Genomic DNA, 25,598 nt, shown 5'->3' on the forward strand with positions numbered 1-25,598 from the left:
CCATAACAATTATTTCTGGAATTCAGTCATTCCACTTTTTGTGTGCTATTAGATCAGTTATTAATTACTGTGTTCTCCATCATTTGTCTAAAATTGCCGTATGGAGCAGAGTGTTTTTCATCTCTGACCTTTATGCTCACTTTTCCTTCTTTAAAATTTTAGGAAATTTATTGTGCTGTTGGTGATAGTAATGCCATCGACCTTTTTCTTTCTCTCTCTTATTAATTTTGATGCTTATTTCTTCTCAGATGTTTACTTTCTATTTATATTTACTTGACCTTTTATCTTTCTAAAATCTTCACAGATTTAATAGACTTATAGAAATGACTACCATGTCCCTTAAAGTCCTTGTGACATTTTTTTTTTCACCTTGGTTACTTTCTTCTCCCTCTCCAAGCATGTCCCTTAGCATTCTCATTTTCGAAAAAGGCTAAGAGTTCCTTTAATCATTTTCATATGTTTAAGTTAATCCTATTTGTCAGTAATTGGAGACTTTAATGGGGTTAATTAGACAATCTAGTGATGCCCTACTTGTGCCTAATTATTTGCCCTATGACCATGAGTTCCTCCAGTAAAAACAAAGAATGAAACAAACATTCAGAGAATTAAACATGCAGAGAACTATATATATGATACTACTCCAAATCAAGTAAAGACAGAATCAGAATACTTAATCTAGACTAAGACTATCAGAATGTTGCCTAAACTGTCATTTTTTAAAAATGGCTCAGGCACTTAAGCCCAGAAGCCAAGAGAGAAGAGAGAATTGACCGTAAACATCTGCTTATTTCATGGAGTCTGGAACAGGAAAGACTACAGATAGATGCCTAATCTCTTCACCCAGTGAACTTCCATGGAGGACCAAGAAAGAAGGCAGATAGAAGAACCAGGTAAGGTAAAGGTGCACCCAGACACCGAGACACACAGATGTGTTAGCATATACACACACACGTACACACACACACACACCTATTTCTTTAATCTTCAAGCAATTTTTCTTGAAAGCACTTTCCTTACCAGCTTCTATCTCTCTTTTTTAGCAAAATCCATCCAAAAAATATTGTACACTTGTTGTCTTCAATCTCTCTCCTATTTGTTTTCTTCTAAATATACCTGAGCAGGATTTTGCTCCCAACTTCCCACCCCCACTACACTGAAACTGCTCTTGTGTCTTCAGCAACACCCACATGGATACATCCAGGGGTCAACTCTCAGTCCACATCTAAGGGGATATGCAGAAGATTGAGTCATATGATCACTGTATCTTCAGTGACTCTACATACGTGTGAGTTCCTCTAGATGCCATTCTTTCCTGATTCTCCACCCACTCACTAGTAGTTCTTCTCCATCTCCTCTGCTGGTATCTTAATTTCTCAACCTCCTAATAATATTGGAGCATTTTCAGGGCCCTTAGCTCCTTCACTATCTATCTATACTCAGCCCTTTGGTGAGTCTCAAAACCTCATCTAGTCTTGTGGCTTTAAATATCATTTATATTCCAGTTGATTTCCAAATGTGCACATGCAAGTTCAGATCTCTCTCCAAAGCTCCACCCTCATATATTCAACAGCCAGTATGACTTCTCCATTTGGAAACTTGGACATCTCACACCTAACATGGTCAAAACTATCCCTGATCTCTATTCTCAAGCCTGCTCTATCCATGATCTTCCCACATTGGTTCATGGTTACTCTCTCTCGAGTTTTCATTTCAACAATTGAGCTCATCTTTGACTTATTTCTTCCTCTCATAAAGTGTGGTCCTTCCAGCAGGCAAATCCTGGTAGTGCCATCTTCAATATGTATCCAGAATCTTCCAGCTTCTCCTGCTGCCATCCTGGTCCCACCCACTCCCATCTTTCACTATAAGAACTTCAAGAGACCCCTCACTTCTCTTCTCGTATCCATCCACCTTTGGCTTTCTTCGTTCTATTCCAGTAGCCAAAGTAATCTCTACAAAGCATAAAGGCAGATCAACTGTTTCTCTACTCAAAACACTGCAAGAACTCCTCGTGCCATCTGTAGTGAGAGCTGAAATTCCACAGTGATCTTTAAGGTGCTGCATGTTCGGACCTGTTATCTTCCTGACCACCCATTCCTCATTCACTCCAGGCTCCTTGCTATTCTTAACAGATACTAAGTCTTTCAGTTGGGAACATTCTCCTCAGATATCCCCATAGTTAACTCTCTCATCTCTTACAAGTAGTTGCTCAAATGCCATCCACTCAGTGAGACTTACCCTGATCACACATTTAAAATTATAACCCCTTCTCAGTACTCCTTTTCCAGGTTTGTTTGTTGTTTAGAGCACTTAGCATGTTTGATAATCCTATACAAATTGCCTCTTACTCATTGTGGATCATCCCCCACTAGAACATAAATTTTATGTGACAGGAGACTCTGCCTGCTTTTTTCACTGATATATCCCAGATACCCAGAATACAGCCTGGTATATAATCAGTGCTCAGTGAGGCTCTGCTGAGGGAAAGGCTGTGGCAGTGTGGTGCTGCAGCACTGTGATCTAACCCCAGTGTTTAGCTCCTTCTTTTATCTTCCTTTGGTGACTGACTTTTCCAAGAGATTAATGTACTTCTGTGCATTCTGCAAAACAGAGGTGGACACTTGTTGGTATTTTTATTGAGGTGAGGTTCATAAAATATAAAGTTAATCAGTTTAAGGTGAGTAATTTGGTGATGTTTAGCATATACACAATATTGTACAATCACACCTCTATCTTGTTCAAAAATATTTTCATCACCCAAAAGAAAAGCCCATATCCATTAAGTAGTTGCTTGTTATTCTTCTTGCCCCTAGTCCCTGGCAACCACCAATCTGTATTCTTTCCCTATGAATTAGCCTATTCTGAAAAATTGATATAAATGATATTATATGCATGTGACTTTAGTGTTTCACTAAAGGTATGTTCTTCTTTCACTAAAGGTATGTTCTCAAAATTTATCCACTTGGTGGCATAAATCTTTTCTAGTTGAACAATATTCATATACATATGAATATATGTAATATTAATGTATAATACATATTATATATAAAATATATATAAAGAGAGAAAGAGAAGTACACAATTTTTTTTTTCCCATTCAGGTATTGATGGACATTTGGGCTGTTTCTACCTTTTAGCTACTATCGATAGTGCACTATGAATATACATAGACATATGTTGGTTTAGTTTTTCTATTCTTTTGGGTATATACCTGAGAGTGGAGTTGGTGAGTGTAATGGTTAATGTGAACTGTCGGCTTGATTGGATTAAGGGATGCCCATGATTAAGAAGCTTATGGGTGTGTCAGTGAGGAAATGTCTAGGAATGTTTGGAATGCAGGATAGTGACTGAAGTGGAGACCCTCCTAAGCATGGGCAGCACCACCTGCTTTGGGTGGAATAACAGATGGAAGAACAAGGAAGCAGATGCAGATGCAAGCTCCACTTTTTTTGAACAGGTTCTTGATTGCTGCTTGGATTGTCTGAGAATATCAGACTCTCACTTCACTCTTCCAAAGTGATCTCTGCCAGTCATTCAGGTAGTTTCCAGAAGCCCTGGTTTTAGACTAGGGTAGCACTGTTGATCTTTCTTGTTCTGGGGCTTCTGCATCTTGGACTGCACAGATGCTGGTTCTTCCAGCTTTCCAACTGCAGGCAGCCATTGTGGACTATCTAGCTTCTGGTTGTGTAAGCCAATCTAATAAATCTGCTTTTTATAATCATACTTCCTGTTGATTCTGTTCCTCTAGGGAACCCTGACTAGTACAGTGAGTTAACTATGTTTGACTTTTTAAAAAAACCACCCAATTGTTCTCTGTAGCAGCTGAACCATTTCATTTTCTCACCAGTAGTGTGCAAGGATTCCATTGTCTCACATTCTAGCCACAGGTTATTCATCTCACTCCCTATTTATTATAGTCATCCAAATGAGTGAGAAATGGTATTTCACTTGGAGTTTGATTGCATTTCCCTAATGACTTCTGATGTTAAACATCTTTTAATGTACCTACTTACCATTCACATGTCTTCTTTGGAGAAATGTCGATTCACATTCATTACCACCTTTTAACTGGGTTTTTGGTTTTTAGTTTTTGAGTTATAAGAGTTGTTTATAGATTTTGAACACCAGACCCTTATGAGATATATGATTCACTAATATTTTCTCCCACTTTTAGTTTGTCTTATTTACTTTCTTGATAATGTATTTTGATGGATAAAAGTTTTAATCGTGGTGAAGCCTATTTTACCTATTTTCCCTTCATTGATCATGGTTGTGATGGGATAGTGGATTTAGAGACAATTTAGTGGGAAGCATTTCCTCCTGCTTTGAATATAAACTCTAATTGAATCTGAGATGTGAAAAGCACTGTGGATTTATCCCTTTAACCCCATTTTCTCAGAAAGCAGCAAATCTGGACATCACCAGGTAGTGTTATGGGGCATTTCCTCCCACTCCTGGTGTTTATCATTGTGGAGTATGCATCCCTGTTACACACTTTGAGGCTCCCTCCACCTTCCTGCTCACTCTGACCCACAATTAGTAAGTGACTTTGGAGTGATAAACTAGCAGAGTTGGCACCATTCTTGTTCATTTGTTTCCTGTAGAGAACTGCCTACAGAGCCCATGTGCCCTGTTCTATCATGTAGTGAAAGGGAATCCCAAATAAGTGGATAAGTTTGCTCAACCTAGAGATATAATCTTATATCTTCAATAAAGGTAATATTTTTATTTTTGTATGCTTTTCCCATTTATTCATTTATTCATTCATCCATTCAACAAGCAATTACTGAAAGACAGTTTTAATTCAGATACTATCATGTGCCGAGGATACATCTTCTGAACAGAATAGACAGAAAATTCTTTTGTTTGTGCAGATATTGTACTAAAATTAAGGAGAGAAAAAAACAAGATCAATAACTAAATTTAGGGCTAGGGATATGGCTTAGTTGGTAGCGTGCTTGTCTTGCAAGCACAAGGCCCTGGGTTCAATCCCCAACACCACCAAAAAAAAAAATTAAAATTAAAATTATATTAGTTAAGAACTTGGGCAAGGAATACAGAGACAACCACATGACCCAATGATGACCATTGTCATGGAGTTTTCCAATCACATGACTCAACAAGGTTATCATTTCTCTGATCTGCTATATAAAGGAAACTTGGCACTTGTCATTTGTCAGTAGGATTTAAAAAGTAGAGGAGCAGGTTTTGGATTATTTACAGGGACCAGGGGGCTTTGGAAGCCCCTATCAAGTTGTAGTCCCAGACTATACATTGCCAAGCCATAGCTAAAACCTCACAGGTCCACATCTTATTCTCAAGGGTCAGGTTTCCTATCAGGGGTATCTTGACGGAGCAACTCAAGTCATGTACTTGTGTTTGATTACAAGAGAGAGGGTGAAGGAATAAATGACTTTCTTCAATTTCTATATGAAAGTTCTAGATCTTCTTCCCCCTGTGATTCACCTAATGAGATCATTAACAATGAAACAGGTTGTGTTGGGGTGCCTGCCCAGCCAAAAGAGACATATCCATGACGTTAGCATCCTGTTATTTTATACACCTCAATTTCTGCTTATCTTACTTTTCTACTTCACATTTTATAGTGAGTGTTCCGTCTGATTTTTCTCTTTCAATGTTATAGCTAGAGACTGCCATTTAAAAACCGCAAGCACTTCTGTCTCCTGGCAGATGGAGAAATGAATAGAGGTAAAGAGCTCCTACATTTTCTGGGGGAAAAAAAGCAAGACTCACCTCTGTTCTATAGCACAGCATCCATCCTGAGTATAGATGTTTCTAGTTGAGCTCTGTCTCTGAAGACTTAGTTGGCTTATTGAGATAAATGATGTTTCTTGTTTTCTCTAAGGGTAGATACTCCCTTACTTCCTTGTGTTATTGTCAGTTTTCCGGAGATGTGTGTGTGTGAGTGTGTGTGTGTGTGTGTGTCTATACTAAAGTTCAAGTACATGTTCATAGGCAATTTGGGAGCAAAAACTCTGAAGACTCAAGAAACATGGTATAAAGAGCCAGCAGACAAGAAACTTTGGAAAGGAACAGGAAATAGAATGTTCTATACATCATGATGTTCGAAAGGGAATAAGAGAGTTTGGAAAATAGACTTAAGTTAGATAGTGTCTGGATGTGAGTATCCTCTAGAGGTCCCAGGACAGGACCCTGACAAGTGATCTCTCAGAAGAGAAAACATCCTGCCATCATCAATTTGGTCACCACTTCCTCTTACTTCAGCCTCTTCTGTGAGGAGGAGGCTACTCACTCCTGCATTTAAGAGACGGCCTTACAGCTCCACCACATCTGCTGAGACCAAAGACAGAGATGCCCCCACCCCTGCTTCATGTCATCCTGGCCCTGAGAGGCAGAGCCTGGTGAACTGCCGTCTTCTAGCTTCAGGCAGCATGAGACAGCCAGGAGGGTGCATGTACGATTCCTTTAGGAGGAGAAAGATTTGGCCCACAGCCCCTCTCCAAGGTGTTGGAAAGCGTTTGAGAAGGCAAAACAATAGCAAATGCCTCCTACACATTCCAAGGCAAAACAATAGCAAATGCCTCCTACACATTCCAACACTGTTTTAAATATGATGTTGTATAACCCAATAAAATATTAATTAGGTTTACTACCATTGCTTCATTTACTCCCTTGGAGCCAAGATGTTCAACAGTATAATTGCTTGGTGATTAGGAATTAAAATTTGCTGGTACCCTAAATTCTTTTAACTTTGCTCAATAATGACATCCTGAATTTCAAATCTTCTTATTTTGTAGTATTTAGCAATAATTTAGGAATATGAGAGCTGAAAATCAATAAACAATTTGAAATTCCTTACCAAAAATATTTTATTAACAATTTTTAAATTGTCCTTGAAATCATTTAGAAAAGTAACATTTTTTTCTAAAAAAATATTTAAAATTTTAGCATTTTAGAAAAAAATATTTGTAATTCCACATCCTTCCTAGATTTGTCTGCTTGCTTTCTTTTCCAAATTTTTTCATATCCTAATATTTTTTTCATCCTAAATTCTTATGGAATTTTATTTGAAATTGTACTAATTTAAAAATTGCAGCCATAGAGAAATATTAAACAATAATGCTTTTGTCCCAGAGTTTTAGAACCAGAGAGGTATTCCTGAATCTCAAATTATATTTTTTCTTTTCTTTTCTTTTTGTTTTTCTTTTGGTACCAAAAATTGAACCCAAAGGCACTTAATCACTAAGCCACATCCCAGCTCTCTCTATATTTTATTTAGAGTCAGGGTCCTAAGTTGCTTAGGGCCTTGCCAAGTTGCTGAGGATGGATTTGAACTCATGATCCTCCTGCCTCAACCTCCTGATCTGCTGGGATTACAAGCATGCACGACCATGCCAGGCTTCAGACTATATTTTTGAATATAATGTGATGAGCACATATGATGTGGCAGGAAACACAATCAAGTATTGAGATACACTAATTAACAATAATTACAAAAAAAAAAACATGTTTTACTTTTCATACCCTTATAGTTAATCTACCTTAAACTAAATTTTGCTGATGATGTGAAGCAGGATACACTCTTATTTCTTCATTATGAATTTTTTTCCAGGATCATTTATTGGAGCACATATCCATTCCTTGGTAACTTGCAAAGTCAACCTCATCATATGTCCACTGAAACCAAGGCCCGACCCTGTATCATGCCACACTGTGATATCTGACCAGGCTCTTTCAGCACTGTATGTCTGCTCTAGGGCCACCTTATCTGAAGGAGGTAAGCGGGGCTGGGCCACTTGGTTCCAGGCATATAGGAAGGGAGACAGTCTGAAAGGCATCCCCAGGAGTGGGGATGAGATCTAAATGAGACCACTTCTAGAGCCAAATATAAATCACTGTGTTGTGCTTCTCCCATTATCCTCTAATCTCCATTAAAATCTTACTCAATTTTATAGCTTTTCTCATGTTACATTGAGGGAAGTCAGAGAAGGTAGAAGGGAGTAATGAGATTAAATGGTACAACGAAGGGCAGTTGTTGGCGGACAGTGCCCCACCGATGCTTCCACATCTCTGCAGTCAGCTTTCTGGGCGAAGAGCGCTGACTTGTCAGCTAAAGGATAACTAAAGAGCAACTCTAAAGATAGAGGCCTCTGGGGGCCTACAGAAATTTACCTCCCTGGAACCATTTGTTTACATTCCAGGGAGGCAATTAGAGAACTTTCCATCCTCATCCTAGAGAGGATATCTCTGAAATGTAGAAAAGCCCTGAATCCCTCTTTTTCTCCATCACTTTCAAGCACCCAGAGTGCCAGCAACTCCAAGTTTCATAATGCAGGGGTTCCTTTCCTGTGGTGCACACTCTCCATGGACAGGTACATCTGGCACTCACCACACTGTCCCACGGGGAATTAGGGCTTGAGAAACAGATGCCAGCTGCTCTGTGAGTAAAAAGTCTGTTTCCTCATCTTGAGACTTTATGTTTATAGATACAGACCAAGAGAGCAGTGTAGATAAAGCTATAGGTTGAATATCCCCTATCCAAAATGCTTGGGACCAGAAATGTGTCAAATTTGGGCGGGGGGAGGGGGGGCGGGAATCTGAAATATTTGCATATACATAATAAGACTTCTTGAGGATGGGACTCAATCCTAAACGTGAATGGATTTATTTACTTATATTTCTTTCTTCTCCTCCTCCTCCTTCTCCTCCTCCTCCTCCTCCTTCTGGTGTGTGTGTTGCTAAGCACATGCTCTACCTCTGAGCTACATTCCCAGCCCTTCATTGTTTCTTATGTATCTCTTGTACTTAACCTGAAAGTAATTTTAGTAATTTTATTTTTAGTTCACCTGTGTTTGACCTCATTCCATGAGATCAAGTTGTGGAATTTTCCACAAGTGACATCATGTTGTCACTCAATAATGTTTGGACTTTGGGGCATTTGGGGTTTTGGATTGGGGTGCTCAACCTATATATAAATTAGATAGATAAAATTATGTTTATAAATATAAAAATTATTTATATGAATATAAATAAAGATAATGACACTTGTTAGCTTGAAAATAGTATAGCTCAGGCAACTTTTCATAGCTTCAAACTTAACAGCTACAGTTCAAGTAAAGCCAATTTGAAGATCATCAAAGTGATCTTGAGTGGGCTAAGTAAAGACCTCAGGCAGCATGAAGACCAGAGATCTGGAACTAGAAGGTGCTGGTCTACAAGAAGCATCCAGGACAGATCTGTTTTGTTTCCAGATGCTCTGTCTGTGTGGAAGGAAAATAACCAAACTTTCTGTAATCAAGGGGACTGGAAGATGAGAGTGGAGAAGAAGGCTGGAATATGACCAAAAGAAACAATGTCAATTAAAAGAACTTGAACTTCATTCTATAGGCAATAAACTTCCAGGCAATGATCAGATTCGCGAGGGTGTGTGTGTTAAGATAGCTCTGACAGCAATGTCCAGCATAAATTATAAGCGGCTAGCAGCAGGGAGAGAAAATAGGGATCATTAGAGTACAAATGACAAGGTCTTCAACTAAGGTCTAGCAATTCTAGTCCTATCTCTCTCAAATCGATGTTAAAATTAGAACTAGTTTCTCTGCTAATCTAAACTGCATTTGTTCCTGGCTTCAGAATTTGGATTACAGCTTCTTGTACTCATCCAAATTGAATATGTAATCAGTTCTTCACTGCATATTCTCTTGCTGCAGTGTTCCTTATAACTAAATGTTCAGCAGATTCTTGAGTCAGGCCTTTCCATCAAAGGGTCCTCATACATCTCTCCCCTCACAGAAGCCATGTAAGTTCTTTTCATCCTTCCCCCTTCTCCTCCTCTCATTCTGTAATCCTCACAGAAAATAAATGAGAATACCAGAGGTATCGATTTTCTTCCCTTGTGCATTTCTTTCCTCCTTTTCCCTCTTACCCTCCACCCCCAACTTCTCAATTCCTTCCTGTCATTCCACCCCTGGAAGCTCCCACCTGTGTCTGATCAATGACACTGATAATGACCCTGACTACGGCCAAGGACAGAATATTTGGAGGTTCAGATGTCTGAACACCTACGTGTCTGGGATCCCAGCTACGGCTGCAGGCTCCTTCTCCAGCAAGTTCTGCATCATTGAAGCCACGGCCTCTCTGGACGCTCTCTTCATTCCTTTGAGTCACTGCGGGTTCTACTTTCAGTCATTCATTCATTAACTCTCCTTCTTCTCACAGCTGATGAGCTTGTAGCCTGTCTCCCTAGAAGCATTCAACCTCAGATAAAAGCTCAACTTACACTTATAAAAACCCTTTCAGATGAGCATGAAAATGGCAGTATCTCCAGTTTACGGATGGGAAAACTGAGGGCAGCACGAATAGACTTACTTCAGAGTCACACAGTTAAGAGACATCAGTACCTGGACAAACAGCCTAGCTGTCTATTCACACACAGCACGCTGATATTTCTTCGATGATATCTGAACCAGATAGAAATACACCTTTGAACCAAAGGCTTCCATTCATACCCAAGGATTTAGTTGAAGTTTTTCACAATCCTCACAGGAAGAAAAGGCAACAACTTAGAATCAACTGAAATTCCATGATTCAGATGGCCTTTCTCTAAAAAACAAAATGCAAAGGCCTAAAGATTTGTTAAAACACATGAGCTAAATTTCAGCCACAAACCAGAGCTTTTAAATTGCTATCTAGAGTTCAAGACAATGTTTTTTGGTTTTTGGGTTTTTTGGGTTTTTTGTTGTTGTTGTTTTTTTTTTTTTTTTTTTTTTGCCATTCTAGGGATTGAACCCAGGGCCTTGTGCTTGCAAGGTAAGCGCTCTACCAACTGAACTATATCCCCAGCCCAAGACTGCTTTTTAAAAGTATGTCCAACTATCAAGACAATAGAGGGAGAGTGCCTAATAATTTTATTAGTATAATCAAGACAACTCATTTTCCATCTCATTATAGTCATATAAGAACTGAGCAAGATGGAAATCAAAAGACTATTTAAATCATTATATAATTATATTCTTTATTCCTCAAAATATAAACATGTGAATCAATAGTTTAAGACCTGGGCTAATACCTAATAAATAACTTGATGCTTGTCTCAAAGACATTAAACATGGTTGAAATTCCAAGAAAAAAAATTTCCTCTGAATTTACATTAAGAGTTTCAGTTTCATATGGTCTCACGAAATAAAAATAGATGTCCTTTTTTTTTCTACACCCACCATAGAAAATTCTTCCACTAAGTTTCATAAAGTAAATGTTTTGTTTTAAATATTTTATATTTATACATATTGAAATAAGAAACAAAATACCAAAAGAGATTCAGTAATCCTTTGAGACATGTTAAGTGAATATTTAAGTTCTACATGCTTAAATAATATGAATTGGTTCCATGTATTTTGAATATAAGAATTGTCAAATGTTCTTGGCATATTTTTAATTCATTAAAGCCTATTTCGAGCATCAACTGTTCATTCTCCTTCCCCTGCCTGCCATATTCTGACATCAGATTTTGAATTATGGAAAATTCTGAAGCCTTATGTGATATCAGAAAAGTAAAGTTCAGTCTGGTCTTTGGACTGTGGTGGTTTCTATCATATTTATGACTTTTTTTTTCCTCTGTCTGGGGCCACATTGGAGCATTTGTTGGACACTACTTCTCAGAGGAAGCCAGAGAAATGCCTTCCTGAAGGTCATTTATACAAACTACCAGACTGGCCACAGGATCAGTCCTGTAGTGACCAAGAGTCAATTGCATCGATGGCCTGCTACCTTCTAAAGAGCTGTGCTGATCTCTATCTCGCATAGAATCCATCTCCCATCAGCTCAGCCCAGCTGGATAAATCCCTCCTTGGGCTGCTCTCTTCTTCCCCAGAATCAGCCTCAGATGCCCATTCTCTTTCCTCTGAGGAAACTACTCCATCCTACCTGTGCTTGACTTCCCCACCAAAGGCTACATGGCTGAACTTGAAGTTGATGCGAATGGAAGAGGAGTCCTTGATCAATTAGTCTAAAAACACAACATGTATAAGAATCTGAAAGTGTCTTTTTAACACATATGTATTATTCACTCCATTTTGTAATGGAGTTCAGAAATGTTCAGAAAGGGACCTGGACAAATCTGCGATAGATATTTCTAGGACCATACTTGGAGAAATACTAGGTCCTGCAACCTGCATGACTGCCCTCAGGAAGAACAGGAATGGGAAAATGCTTCTCAGCCTTTTAAAGAACTAACAATTGACCTTTAATGTGAAGAATAAGAGTCAATTTCTCTGTCTGCTTATCTTATTGTATATGTTTTACAAATTTTTCTAAGATATAAAGATTCTGGATGTCAGGAGGAGAATCTGTTCTGAACTGACACTAGCTAGCAGCTGAAGTCATTAATGGGCAAGAAGCAGAAAAAGTATTAACATGATACAAACTGGACTATTTCACATGAATAAATTATACATACATACATATGTTCAGATTTTGCTTTTACAAGTGGTTTCATCAGCTTATTTTGTAACCCTCTATGTTACACATGTTCACGTATTTATGGCTTATAGAAAACCACAGAATAATTTTCCTCTTCTCATAGAAAAATTTTCACATATTTTCTTTTTTTACTTTCACCTCACAGTATGTATCAAGTCTTATAATGATGATCATTTCCCCCTAAGAAAAAGAGGAAGTGAAAAGTACAAAGCAGATAATGAAGCAACTTTCAAAGTTTCAACTTTCAAAGTGAATATTGCTTTTCTTCTTTTTCCTCCCTTCCAAGAAATGCTCCAAGACATGCATTAGCTGTCCCTAAGAAAAAATTACATTTGTGAAATATAGAAGATTGATAGCTGGAAAATGTAAAATAATAATGATAAAAATGTACACAGTAGCCTCTGGAAGAAGAAAGGTACATCCAACAGTTTCCTTGTTTTTCTACCACCACTATAAATAAGAGAGAGGCAGAGAAACCTCTGAGAAAGGATGGATATACTTGTGATTCTGGAAAGATCATTGATCTCTTTGAATACCTATCCCAGGAATGTTTGTTATTATGCTATTCATAAGAGTGAAGAAAATCATTGTGAATTAAATGTAAAATACAACTACATATAAGTCACTTGCAAGTTGTTTTATTCTTTTGTGATATGCTCCCTTATTATTTATCAGACAAAAATTTAGTATGCACTTGTCAAGAACCACCACATTTAAAGTGCCTCCCTAAACTAAGCAAGAGGTTACTTTGAGTCTTTTAATTTCAATGAGAGAAAATTTTCAGAACACCAACTAGCCAAGAGCATTCTCCCTTTACTGCCTGTCCAGTAAAGAGCAAGTTGTACCCAGATAATCAAAATTCACACTGCTCTAGTCCTGTGCTGGGAGGAGGGTGGCTGCAACCTCCTGAGTGACCTTCAAGTCTATAGCAGGGTGGCTCTTTGAAGAGTGGGGGTCAGACCAAAGAAGAACAGCTTCCAGGAGCAACCAAGGCATTGTGACGTAAGCCCATGTGGCCATCAGACAGGACCCAGTGGGTATTAGTTCTCTCCCTATAGGAGAAATTATGACTCTTCTTGATATTGTGCTCTATATGTCCAACTGTATTTCAGATTACTTTAGGAAGCTGATGATTAAGTTTTATCCCATTTTTCATAAAAAAAAAATAGGGCAGGTGTTATGTGAGCTCTTTAATTTTATTTCTTTTCTAAGAATAATGGACTATATAGTCACCAACCATTTGTTCTTTGACTTCTTATGAGAAGGAAAACAGTTACAAGGCAGCATAAAAATCACAGTCTCAAATAAGGGTGTCCAAGTGTGTGAACTTGTGCTTATGGAAGAGCTAGAGGAAGCAGAAAGCAACTTGCATTAGAAAAGCTTGAGAAGTGTGCATACTTGTAATCATAGCAGCTTGGGAGTCTGAGGCCAAAGGATCACAGGTTCAAAGCCAGCCTTAGCAACTTAGCGAGTCCCTAAACAATTTAGCAAGACCCTGTCTCAAAATTAGAAATAAAATGAAAAAGGACCGAGTATGAGACTCAATGGTTGAAGGTCCCTGGATTCAATCTCTGGTACTAAAAAAAAAAAAAAAAAAAAAAAGAAAAGAAAAAAAGAAAAAAAACCTTAAAAAATGAAATATAAATTTACTTTTGGATATAGCCAAGTAGGTCATATTTGGAAAATAAAAATGAGACTTAATTTAAGCTAGTTTTGTCTTATAACATTTTTGTTTTTAAAGACTCTAACTTTTCTATTAATAGATAAAATTTTTAAGAGCGTTAATCAAGGGACATGTGGGAATGTGAAGAATGTCAAAGCAAAGGCATGTCTATAGACTTGTTTCAAGTGCACAAAAGCTAATTTATTTTACTCTATTAACCTTAAAAAGACAATTGGAGTGCATGCTGTTCTTTTTGAAAACTGAGGTGTAGAAGAAAACATTAAATATGTATGTTAAAACATTAAACATTAAATATGATATGTTAATACCAAACAGCTACTTGTATTCTCTCTATCCTAATTTTTATTGCTTCTTGATGTGGTTTTATTGCAAGGCCATGGCATTATGATATCAATATTTTTATTTGTAAAAAAATTCATTTATCACTAACCTTTTCTATTGTCACAAGAAAAAAAAAATCATCTGAAAATAATGGCCAAAGGATCACAACTCACAAGACTGTGTTTTAAACAGAGAGAAGTCAAAGCCTAATTTCTCAAACACATTAAATTATTTCTTATTTAATTCTAAGATAAATAGGTTTGATTTTAAAAATATTATCCAGAGGAGTAAATGGATTTAATATCATAGAATAAATTTACTATATTTTGTACTTTGCTTTTTCATTTTATGTTTAAAAAAATCCAACAAACTAAACAATGAATTATTTGTGTACTTTCTTATATGCAAATATCAATCACTTTCCTCACATTTGTTAACATAGCAGATGTTATTAACACCTTGAATGTCCCCCAAAGGCTCATGAATTAAAGGCTTGGTCCCCAACTTGGTGCTACTGGAATAATAGGACTTTTAAGAGGTGGGGCCAAACAGGAAGTCTTCAGGTCATTGAGCTCATGATCTTGAAGGAGATAGGAGAGCCCCATTGCTCTTTCTCTTCTTGTTTCTTCACCATATGATGAGCAGTTCTGCTCTGTCATATGTCCTGCAATGATGTGCTGCCTTGCTCCCAACCCAAAGCAATCAAGTCAATTAATCATGGATTAGAACTTCCATCTCAGGTGTTTTTAATAGTAACGGAAAGCTGACTAACACACCACATAATTCACCAATATTTTGGGTTCATTTATGCTGCTATAACAAAATACCCCGAGACTGGGTAATTTGCCAAAAAAAAAAAAAAAAAGCAATTTATTTTTCACTGTTCTAGAGGCTGTAAATTTCAAGATCAAGGTGCTAGCAGAATCAGTGTCTGGCAAGGACTCGCTGTTTCCAAAATGGTGCTTTTTTGCTGGTTCTTCATATGACAGAAGTCTAGGGTGCTCCCTTCAAGCTTTCTTATAAGGTCTTTAATCCCATTAATTAAGGCTATACCTCCATGACTTAATTACCTCTGAAATGATCCATCTCTTAATACAGTTAGCATATGAAATTTGAGAGCTACACTAAGAAGATAAAAGTCAAAATGACTCTGAGGCCCTATTTCTTTATGTATCACCAAGAGTTGTTGAATTGCTAAGAAAATAGCTATGAACTTTTGTGTGGCTGTTCTAATTGGAGGAATTTGTGTTCCAGAACAAAGAAGCACCTCTCCCTATAAACTGGCTGAGTCAACTCTGACAAGCTATTTTGCCTTTCCAAGCTACTGTTCTCATACTGTATAAATTAAAGAGTGTGAACTAGTCAGAAAAAAAAAAAAATGAGTGCAAAATTCTATGTGAATTTCATGAAGTTTTGGGTTGTGCATTTTCTGATGTATTTGTATGTTTCAAGATAAATCTCCATAAACCATTCTAACTTTTCCTTTTTTCAGTGTATACATATACATGTGCTAGTTGGTGAGCCTCAGACCCTTGATATTTATTATTACAGATATACATTTCATCGATGAGTAATGCACCCTCAAGAACATGGCTTCTTCTTCAGTTAGGAAATTTGTACCTGTGTTTTCCCATTCTGGGAATACCGCCAGGTCATTTTATCTCTGAGTATTCCATGTGCCTTTACTCATGGGTGATCTGTCCTTTAAATGTTGTTTGCTGGATTTGTTGATTGCTTTTTCTTCTACCTATAAAGGTTTTAAGAGTTTTCTTCAGGAAATAGGTTGAGAAATTGAATAGAGCATTGAAGGTATTCATTTCAATAAATCTTACAGAGTAATTTCAAAAATGCAAGAACTTCTAATAAATCTGGTCCCTGCTCTACAGCAATCATCAAAAGCTAGAAAATTAATCAGTGACAAACTTGAAAACCACACCAAACAAAAACTAAAATAATTTCAGTATATATTTTAATTGTTTATATTTTAATATGTCAAGAAATATTTAAAATATGTTTTATCTAAACCATTTTAATTATCTTATGGTAGGAAAAAAAAACGAGATTGACCAAAATGGGACAAATTATCAGTATTATTTAGGACACTCAGGTAATAAGAAGATTGGAGACTAAGGAAGGGCTACTTTTTCCACCCCAGTCTTAGAGTTCTGTGTCTACACCAGCCTGACTCAAGCACCAACTCACAGGTGAGCAAGCCTAAGATCCTAAAGACCTGAAGTGACTTGCTTATTTCATGGAGATAGAAATAAGTAAGCCCAGACTGTTTCCAAAGATTGACAGAGAGTCAAGAAAGAACTGGCAAAGTTGCCCTGCTTTGACCCACTCTCTGACGCATGAAGTTAGTATGAATGTCAAATGTTATCCTCTCCTAGAGATGTCACTTGTCCTGAAGGGAGAAACAGTGAGAAAAGTAAAAAAGAAATCCTAATTGTTCCCCCCCACCTTGCCTTCTTTCTCCCTGATAAATAAATAATTCTCACATGTATCCATACATAAGCAAACACACACACACACACACATACACATAATACTTAGTTTGAAAAGGTGATTCTGATATGTCAGTATGTGAAGCTTGATTGAAAAGACTTATGAGTGAATATTCCTTATGCTAACAACCACCACATACTGAATTCCAAAGACAGTTTTCAGAAGTCTAGAGTACAGGTGAGCAGAAAGGAAGAGAAGGATGTGGAATAGTAAGAATAACAACACAAACAGACTTCAAAGTGATGCCATTAGATGTTTCAAATATAAAAGAAACAAAGCAGTTAGTCTTTTGTTTGATTTATAGTGCCTAGAGCTTGTGAAGGTAAATTTTAAAATTATGAATGACACCGTGAGGAAAATTAAATAATAGTGAGCAACTTGAACATATACCTAATTAAATTTTAGAAGGAAAGAAGAGAAATAATAAAATAAAGGCAATGTTTGAAAAAGATCATTGCTAAAAAGTAATGAAAGCCACCAATCCAAAAATTCAATAATCCACTGAATTCTACAAAGACAAAATAAAAAGAAATCCATACCAACTCACAGTACAGTGAAATTATATACAGCCTTAAAAAAAATGAGCAAGAAAGAGAAAAAAGCTGCCATGTGAAAAAACATTCAAGAGTACAAACTGGACTCCCAATCAAACCCTAAAGAATAACAGAAATCCAAAGGCAAGCATGGCTTCTCATTGGTGAGAAAAAATTATCAGTGTATTATAACCAATAAAAATATCTTTAAACAATAAGGACAAAATTAAAAATATTTTCTGACCAAAAAAAAAGAAAACTAATAGCTTCACCTTCAATAAAGCGTCTCTAAGAAACGTCTGTAAGGAGTTCTTCAGGCAGCTAGACAGTCATATAAAATGGAAGGTCTGAGAAGCAAAAAGGAACAAAGCGGTAAAAGAGAAAAAAACAGCCAATTGGTAATAGTAAAAGGTTTAATTCTCCAGAAAAATGTTCAAGTTCTAAAATAATATATCCTCAAAATACACAGAGCAACATTTGACAGAATTACAAAGAAAAAAATAACTATCTACAGTCACGAGGAGACTTTTAGCACACCTCTCTGCAAGAGATAGATCAAACAATGATCAGCTTTAAAAAATGCCCAAACTAGATGCCCTCCAACGGATGAATGGATAAAGAAACTGTGGTATATATACACAATGGAATATTGTTCAGCCATAAAGAAGAACAGTATTATGGCATTTGCAAATAAATGGATGAAATTGGAGAATATCATGCTAGGTGAAATAAGTCAATCCTAAAAAAAACCAAAGGTCGAATGTTTTCCCTGATAAGTGGATGATGATATATAATGAGGGTGGGGGTGGGCGGGGAGTGAGAGAAGGGTGGAGGAACTTTAGATTATGTGGAAGGAAATGAGAGAAGGGGGTTATGAAAAATGATGGAATGAAACAGACATCATTACCCTATGTACATGTATGATTACACAAAGTATGAATCTACATGGTGTGCAACCATAGAAATGAAATGATGTACCCCATTTGTGTACAATGAATCAAAATGCAGTCTTTAAAAATAAAAATAAATAAATAAATAAAAAGAGAATAGTTGAAGAATTAGGAATAAATTTAAAAATTCTATTTAAAAAAAAAATGCTCAGAAAACTCTTGCATTCCAGGCTCCATAACCCTTTGCCATGTCATTTTGGGACTTCTCCCATTAAACTGTTAAGTTTATTTTTCTACTATTCAAATATGGGTTTGAACATGTGATATGCTTTGACCAAGGAGCCATTAGCAAACATGATGCAAGCAACCAACTGAAGAATTACAGGTTTCTAATGTTTAAACAACTCCAAAAGCTGCTGATATTGCCTTACATTTCTAGGCCAGGCAGGATGTTGAAGAAAATCAAACCATGAGCTACAATGAAAAAATGTAAGAAAGTTACAGTGGAAAGTTTCCCCAGGTATTTGTCTACTTAGGTACAAGATGGGAAAAGGAATAATTTAATACCAGTTGGAACTCTGAACTCAAATCTCAGGGCAGAACCCTGACCAACTAAATTGACACATGTAGAGAATTATTTTTGCTCAGGCTTAACCCTGAGGTCTAAATCAATGGCAGAAAGAATAGGACTTTTTGTCTCTGTGCCTCTAAATTCACAACTCCAGTATACACCCACCTGCATGCAGGAAGAGAGTGGTTTGCAGAGAAGCACTCAGCCCAAGGACTGTCCGGCTTTACTACACTATATAAAACATTCAAAGATCAGAACGATCCAATCAAGAAGTCAAAAGAAAAGGCAATGGCTAGAGTTTCTCTTAAAAGGGAGCAGAACTGGCCAGACTCACCCCTAATCATGTTAAGTTGTGTGTTGTAAGAATAATAAAGGAACCAAAGGAGTGTTTTTAAGAGCCAGCATCCAATTGACAATGATGATGTTCCTTGACTTACAATACGCTTACATCCAGATAAACCCATGGTAAATGGGAAATGTCATAAGTTGGAAATGCTCTTAATACACCTGACCTACCACATGTTCTTGCTTAGCAAAACAGCACACTACAGAGTATAGGTTTTTCCCATCATGATCACCTGGCTGACTGGGCCCTGCGGCTTGTTGCCGGTACCCAGCATCATAAGAGTATCTTAATTCATATCACCAGTCTGGGAAAGAGCAAAATTTCAAAAGGTGAAGTATGGTTCTACTGAATGTGTATTCCTTCTGCATCATCATAAAATAAAAAGAAAAAAATCCTAAGTAGAGCCGTTGTATTCAGGGACCTGCCACACTCATCAGAATGTATGATATGAAGGTGACATTTCTGGGAGGTGGAGCTCACAGCCACAGGGACCTAGAGGTCACGTCTCCATTTACAACAGTTTCCCCAGGAAAGCCTGATTCATACCATGATTACTAATAGCACTCCCTCTGTGTCTCTGTTACAACAATAAATTACATAGTCATCCTACTTAAAGGAAGTCTTCTATGCAGAAGACAAAACCCTGTTGAATGGCCAGGTCTCCTGCTTACCTCAATGAGCCCCTTCCTCTCAGGACACGATATCTTACTCCTGGCTCTTGTTCAGTGACTTCTCACTCCCTTCCTTTCTCCCGGTTTCTCCAACATTAGAATTCACACCAACTCTATCTTCATTTTAAATGAATGGAAATCTCCAAAATATGTTTGATGGAGTGATTCTCTGAGTCATCATAAGAATTTATGAACGAAAACATAAGAATCCCCAAATGATAGAATTCAAACTGGGGCCCTAAACGGTAGAAAGATGGGACTCTGGGTTACATAAAATCTGAAAATTCCTGTTCTAGTTATGTTTTGATTTCCATTTTAGTTCCTTCCTCTGTTATATCTGCTCTCATTTCAATAGATGCTACATTCAGTGGTGTTACGCAGTTTTTCTCAGTAGCACTCTTGTGTGTTTTCTTTTTAAAAAACTTTTGTTTGTTCTTTTTAGATATGCATGACACTAGAGTATATTTTGACATGTTATACATACATGGAGTATGACTCTCCATTCTTGTGGTGTACATTATATGGAGTTACACTGGTTGTGTATTCATATATGAACAGAGGAAAGTTATGTCCAGTTCATTCTACTGCCTTTCCTGTATCCATCCTCTCTCCCTTTCCTTCATTCCCCTTTGTCTAATCCAGTGAACTTCTATTCTTTCCTCCCACAACCCATTATTGTGTTTAGCATGGGCATATCAGAGAGAACATGTGACCTTGTTTTTTTGGGGAATTGGATATTTCCACATAGCATAATAGTCTCCAGTTCCATCCATTTCCAGGCAAATGCCATCATTTCATTATGCTTTATGGCTAAATAATATTCTACTGTATATGTAAATCACATTTTCTTAATCCATTCATCTGTTCAAGGGCACCTAGATTGGATCCATAGTTTAGCTACTGTGAATTGAAGCTGCTGTAAGCATTGATGGGCTGCATCACTATAGTATGCTGATTTTAGTTCCTTTGGGTGTAGGCCAAGGAATGGGATAACTGGGTCAGATGGGCTTGCTTCCATTCTAAGTTTTCTGAGGAATCTCTATACTCCTTTCCAGCGTGGTTATAACCAATTTGTAGACCCACCAGCAATGTAGTAGTGTACTTCTTCCCCAAATCCTCACCAGCACTTATTGTTAGTTGTATTCTTGATAATTACCATTCTGAAATGGAGATGAAATATCAGTGTAGTTTTAATTTGCATTTCTCTAATTCCTAGAGATGTTGAACTTTTTTTGTATATTTTTTGACTGATTGTCTTTCTTCTTTTGTAAGATGCCTGTTCAAAGAACTATTTCTTTTTTTTTAATAGTAAACAAATGGGGTACAACTTGTTTCTCTCGTGTACATGAAAGTAGAGGCTACCATTTGTGTAATCATACATTTACATAAGGTAATGGTGTTTAATTCATTCTGTTATTTTTTTTTTTTGCTTCCCCCTCACCCCTCCCACCCCTCTTTTCTCTCTATACAGTCCCTCCTTCCTCCATTCTTGCCACCTTCCCATCCCCCATTATGTATCATCATCCGCTAATCAGCGAGATCATTCCCCTTTGGTTTTATGAGATTGACTTAACTCACTTAGCATGATATTCTCCAATTTCATTCACCCATTTGCCTGCAATGCCATAATTTTATTATTCTTTAATGGCTGAGTAATATTTCATTGTATATATATACCACAGTTTCTTTATCCATTCATCACTGAAGGGCATCTAGGTTGGTTCCACAATCCGGCTACTGTGAGTTTGAACATTGAATGTGGCTGTATCTCTGTAGTATGCTGATTTTAAGTCCTTTGGTATATGCTGAGGAGTGGGATAGCTGGGTCAAATGGTGGTTCCATTCCAAATTTTCTAAGGAATCTCCACACTGCTTTCCAGAGTGGCTGCACTAATTTGCAACCCCACCAGCAATGTATGAGTGTACCTTTCTCCCCACATCCTCTCCAACACCGATTGTTGCTTGTATTCTTGATAACCGCCATTTTAATTGAGGTGAGATGGAAATTTAGTGTAGTTTGATTTGCATTTCTCTTATTACTAGAGATGTTGAACATTTTTTCATATATCTGTTGATTGCTTGTAGATCTTCTTCTGTGAAGTGTGTGTTCATTTCCTTAGCCCATTTGTTGATTGGGTTATTTGTATTCTTGGCGTAGAGTTTTTTGAGTTCTTTATATATTCTGGAAATTAGTGCTCTATCTGAAGTATGAGTGGCAAAGATTTTCTCCCACTCTGTAGGCTCTCTCTTCACATTACTGATAGTTTCCTTTGCTGAGAGAAAGCTTTTTAGTTTGAATCTATCTCAGTTATTGATTCTTGCTTTTATTTCTTGTGCTATGGGAGTTCTGTTGAGGAAGTCTGATCCTAAGCTGACATGTTGAAGATTTAGACCTACTTTTTCTTCTATAAGATGAAGGGTCTCTTGTCTGATTCCAAGGTCCTTGATCCATTTTGAGTTGAGTTTTGTGCAGGGTGAGAGATAGGGGTTTACTTTCATTCTGCTGCATATGGTTTTCCAGTTTTCCCAGCACCATTTGTTGAACAGGCTGTCTTTTCTCCATTGCATATTTTTGGCCCCTTTGTCTAGTATGAGAAAATTGTATTTATTTGAGTTTGGGTCCATGTCCTGTATTCTGTACCATTGATCTACCTTTCTATTTTGGTACCAATACCATGCTGTTTTTGTTACTATTACTTTGTAGTATAGTTGAAGTTTGGGTATTGAGATAGCCCCTGCTTCACCCTTCCTGCTAAGGATGGCTTTAGCTATTCTGCGTTTTTTATTCTTCCAGATGATTTTCTGTGAGGTACATCATTGGGATTTTGATTGGAATTACATTGAATCTGTATAGTACTTTTGGTAGTATGGCTATTTTGACAATATTAATTTTGCCTATCCAAGAACATGGGAGATCTTTCCATCTTCTGAGATTTTCTTTAATTTCTTTCTTTAGTGTTCTCTAGTTCTCATTGTAGAGGTCTTTCGCCTATTTCATGAGATTGATTCCCAAATATTTTATTTTTTTCGAGGCTATTGTGAATGGAGTAGTTTTCCTAACTTCTATTTCTGAAGATTCATCACTTATGTATAAAAATGCATTAGATTTATGAGCATTGATCTTATATCCTGCTACTTTACTGAATTCACTTATGAGTTCTCAAAGTTTTCTGGTAGAATTTCCCAGTTCCTGTAAATATATAATCATGTCATCAGCAAATAGAGATAGGTTGAGTTCTTCTTTTCCTATTCGTATCCCTTTAATTTCTTTGGTCTGCCTAATTGCTCTGTCTAGAGTTTCAAGGACAATGTTGAATAGAAGTGGTGAAAGAGGGCATCCTTGCCTTGTTCCAGTTTTTAGGGGAAATGTTTTCAGTTTTTCACCATTTAGTATGATATTGGCCATAGGCTTAGCATAGATGGACTTTAAAATGTTAAGGAATGTTCCCACTATCCCTATTTTTTCTAGTGTTTTGAGCATGAAGGGGTGCTGTATTTTATCAAATGCTTTTTCTGCATCTATCAAAATAATCATGTGATTCTTGACTTTAAGTCTATTGATATGGTGAATTACATTTATTGATTTCCAGTTGTTGCATCCCTGGGATAAAACCCACTTGATCATGGTGCACTATGTTTCTAATATATTTTTGTATGCAATTTGCTAAAATTTTGTTGAGAATTTTTGCATCAATGTTCATTAAGGATATTGGTCTGAAATTTTCATTCCTCCATGTGTCTCTGTCTGGTTTAGGTATCAGGGTGATACTGGCTTCATAGAATGAGTTTGGAAGGGTTCCCTCCTCTTCAATTTCATGGAATACTTTGAAGAGTATTGAAATGAGCTCTTCTTTAAAGGTTTTGTAGAAATCGGCTGAGAACCCACCTGGTCCCAGGCTCTTCTTTGTTGGTAGGATTTTGATGACTTCTTCTATTTCATTACTTGAAATTGATCTATCTTAATTGCGTATGTCTTCCTGGTTCAGTTTATATGAACCTGGTAATTCATATGCCTCTAGAAACCTGTTGATGTCTTCGAGATTTTCTATTTTGTTGGAGTATAGATTTTCAAAATAGCTTCTAATTATGTTTTGTATTTCAATCGTGTCTGTCGTGATATTTCCTTGTTCATTCTGAATTTTAGTAATTTGAGTTTTCTCTCTCCTTCTCTTTGTTAATGTGGCTAAGGGGTTATCAATTTGTTTATTTTTTCAATGAACCAACTTTTTATTTTGTCAATTTTTTGATTATTTCTTTTATTTCAATTTCATTGATTTCAGCTCTGATTTTAACTATTTCCTGTTTTCTACTACTTTTGGTGTTGATCTGTTCTTCTTTTTCTCGGGCTTTGAACTGTAGTGTTAGGTAGTTTATTTGTTGATTTTTTCTTCTTTTATTGAATGATCTCCATGAAATAAATTTTCTTTTAAGTACTGCTTTCATAGTGTCCTAGAGATTTTGATATGATATATCTTTGTTCTTGTTTACCTCTAAGAATTTTTTTAATTTCCCCCCGATGTCTTCTGTTATCCATTCTTCATTCAATAGCATATTATTTAATCTCCAGGTGTTGGAGTAGTTTCTGTTTTTTATTATCATTATTTCTAATTTCAATCCATTATGATCTGATGAATACAAGGTAGTATCTCTATCTTCTTGTGTTTGCTGACAGTAAGCTTGTGGCATAATATATGGTCTGTTTAGAGAAGGATCCATGTGCTGCTCAGAAGAAAGTGTATTCACTCTTTGTTGGATGGTATATCTATAGTCTGTTAAGTCTAAATTATTGATTGTGTTATTGAGATCTTTGGTTTCTTTGTTCAATTTATGTTTGGAAGATCTGTACAGCAGGGAGAGAGGTGTGTTAAAGTACCTAGTATTATTGTGTTATGGTCTATTTGATTCCTGGAATTGAGAAAGATTTGTTTGACGTACATGGATAAGCCAATGTTTGGGGTGTAGATATTTATGATTGTTATGTCTTGCTGATTTATGCTTCCCTTAGGCAGTAGGAAATGTCCTTCTTTATCCCTTCTAATTTTGGCTTGAAGTCCACATTATCTGATATGAGGATTAATACTCTGACTTTTTTGCTGAGTCCATGTGCATGGTAAGTTTTTTCCCATCCTTTCACCTTTAGTCTGTGGGTATCTCTTTCTATGAGATGAGTCTCTTGCAGGCAGCATATTGTTGGATTTTTCTTTTTAATCCAATCTGCCAGTCTATGTCTTTTGATTGATGAGTCAGGCCATTAACATTCAGGGTTATTATTGTGATAATATTTGTATTTCCAGTCATTTGGTTCATTTTTGGTTTTTGACATGACTTGTTTCCCCTTTATTTGACAATTCCTTTAGGATAATTCCTCCCTTTGCTGATTTACATCATTGTTTTTCATCTCTTCCTCATGGAATATTTTGCTGAGAATGTTCTGTAGTGCCCACTTTCTTTTTGTAAATTCTTTTAGCTTTTGTTTATCATGGAAGGATTTATTTCATTGTCAAATCTGAAGGTAAGTTTTGCTGGGTATAAGATTCTTGGTTGGCATTCATTTTCTTTCAGAGGTTGAAAATGTTGTTCCAGGCCCTTCTAGCTTTTAGGGTCTGGGTTGAAAAATCTGC

The 25,598-nt window shown here is 36.8% G+C and overlaps 1 long non-coding RNA gene across 1 annotated transcript in view; it reads left to right on the forward strand.

The window, feature by feature from the left end:
• Positions 1 to 10,757: 10,757 nt before the first annotated feature.
• LOC306641860 overlaps positions 10,758 to 25,598 on the forward strand; it is a 479,070-nt gene continuing 464,229 nt past the window's right edge. The window contains exon 1 of the long non-coding RNA XR_013758314.1: positions 10,758 to 10,788. This is a non-coding gene — a long non-coding RNA (uncharacterized lncRNA). The remainder of the gene's footprint in view (positions 10,789 to 25,598) is intronic.

This window comes from Sciurus vulgaris, assembly GCF_902686455.1.
Source record: "Sciurus vulgaris genome assembly, chromosome: 12".
Taxonomy (NCBI): Eukaryota; Metazoa; Chordata; class Mammalia; order Rodentia; family Sciuridae; genus Sciurus; species Sciurus vulgaris.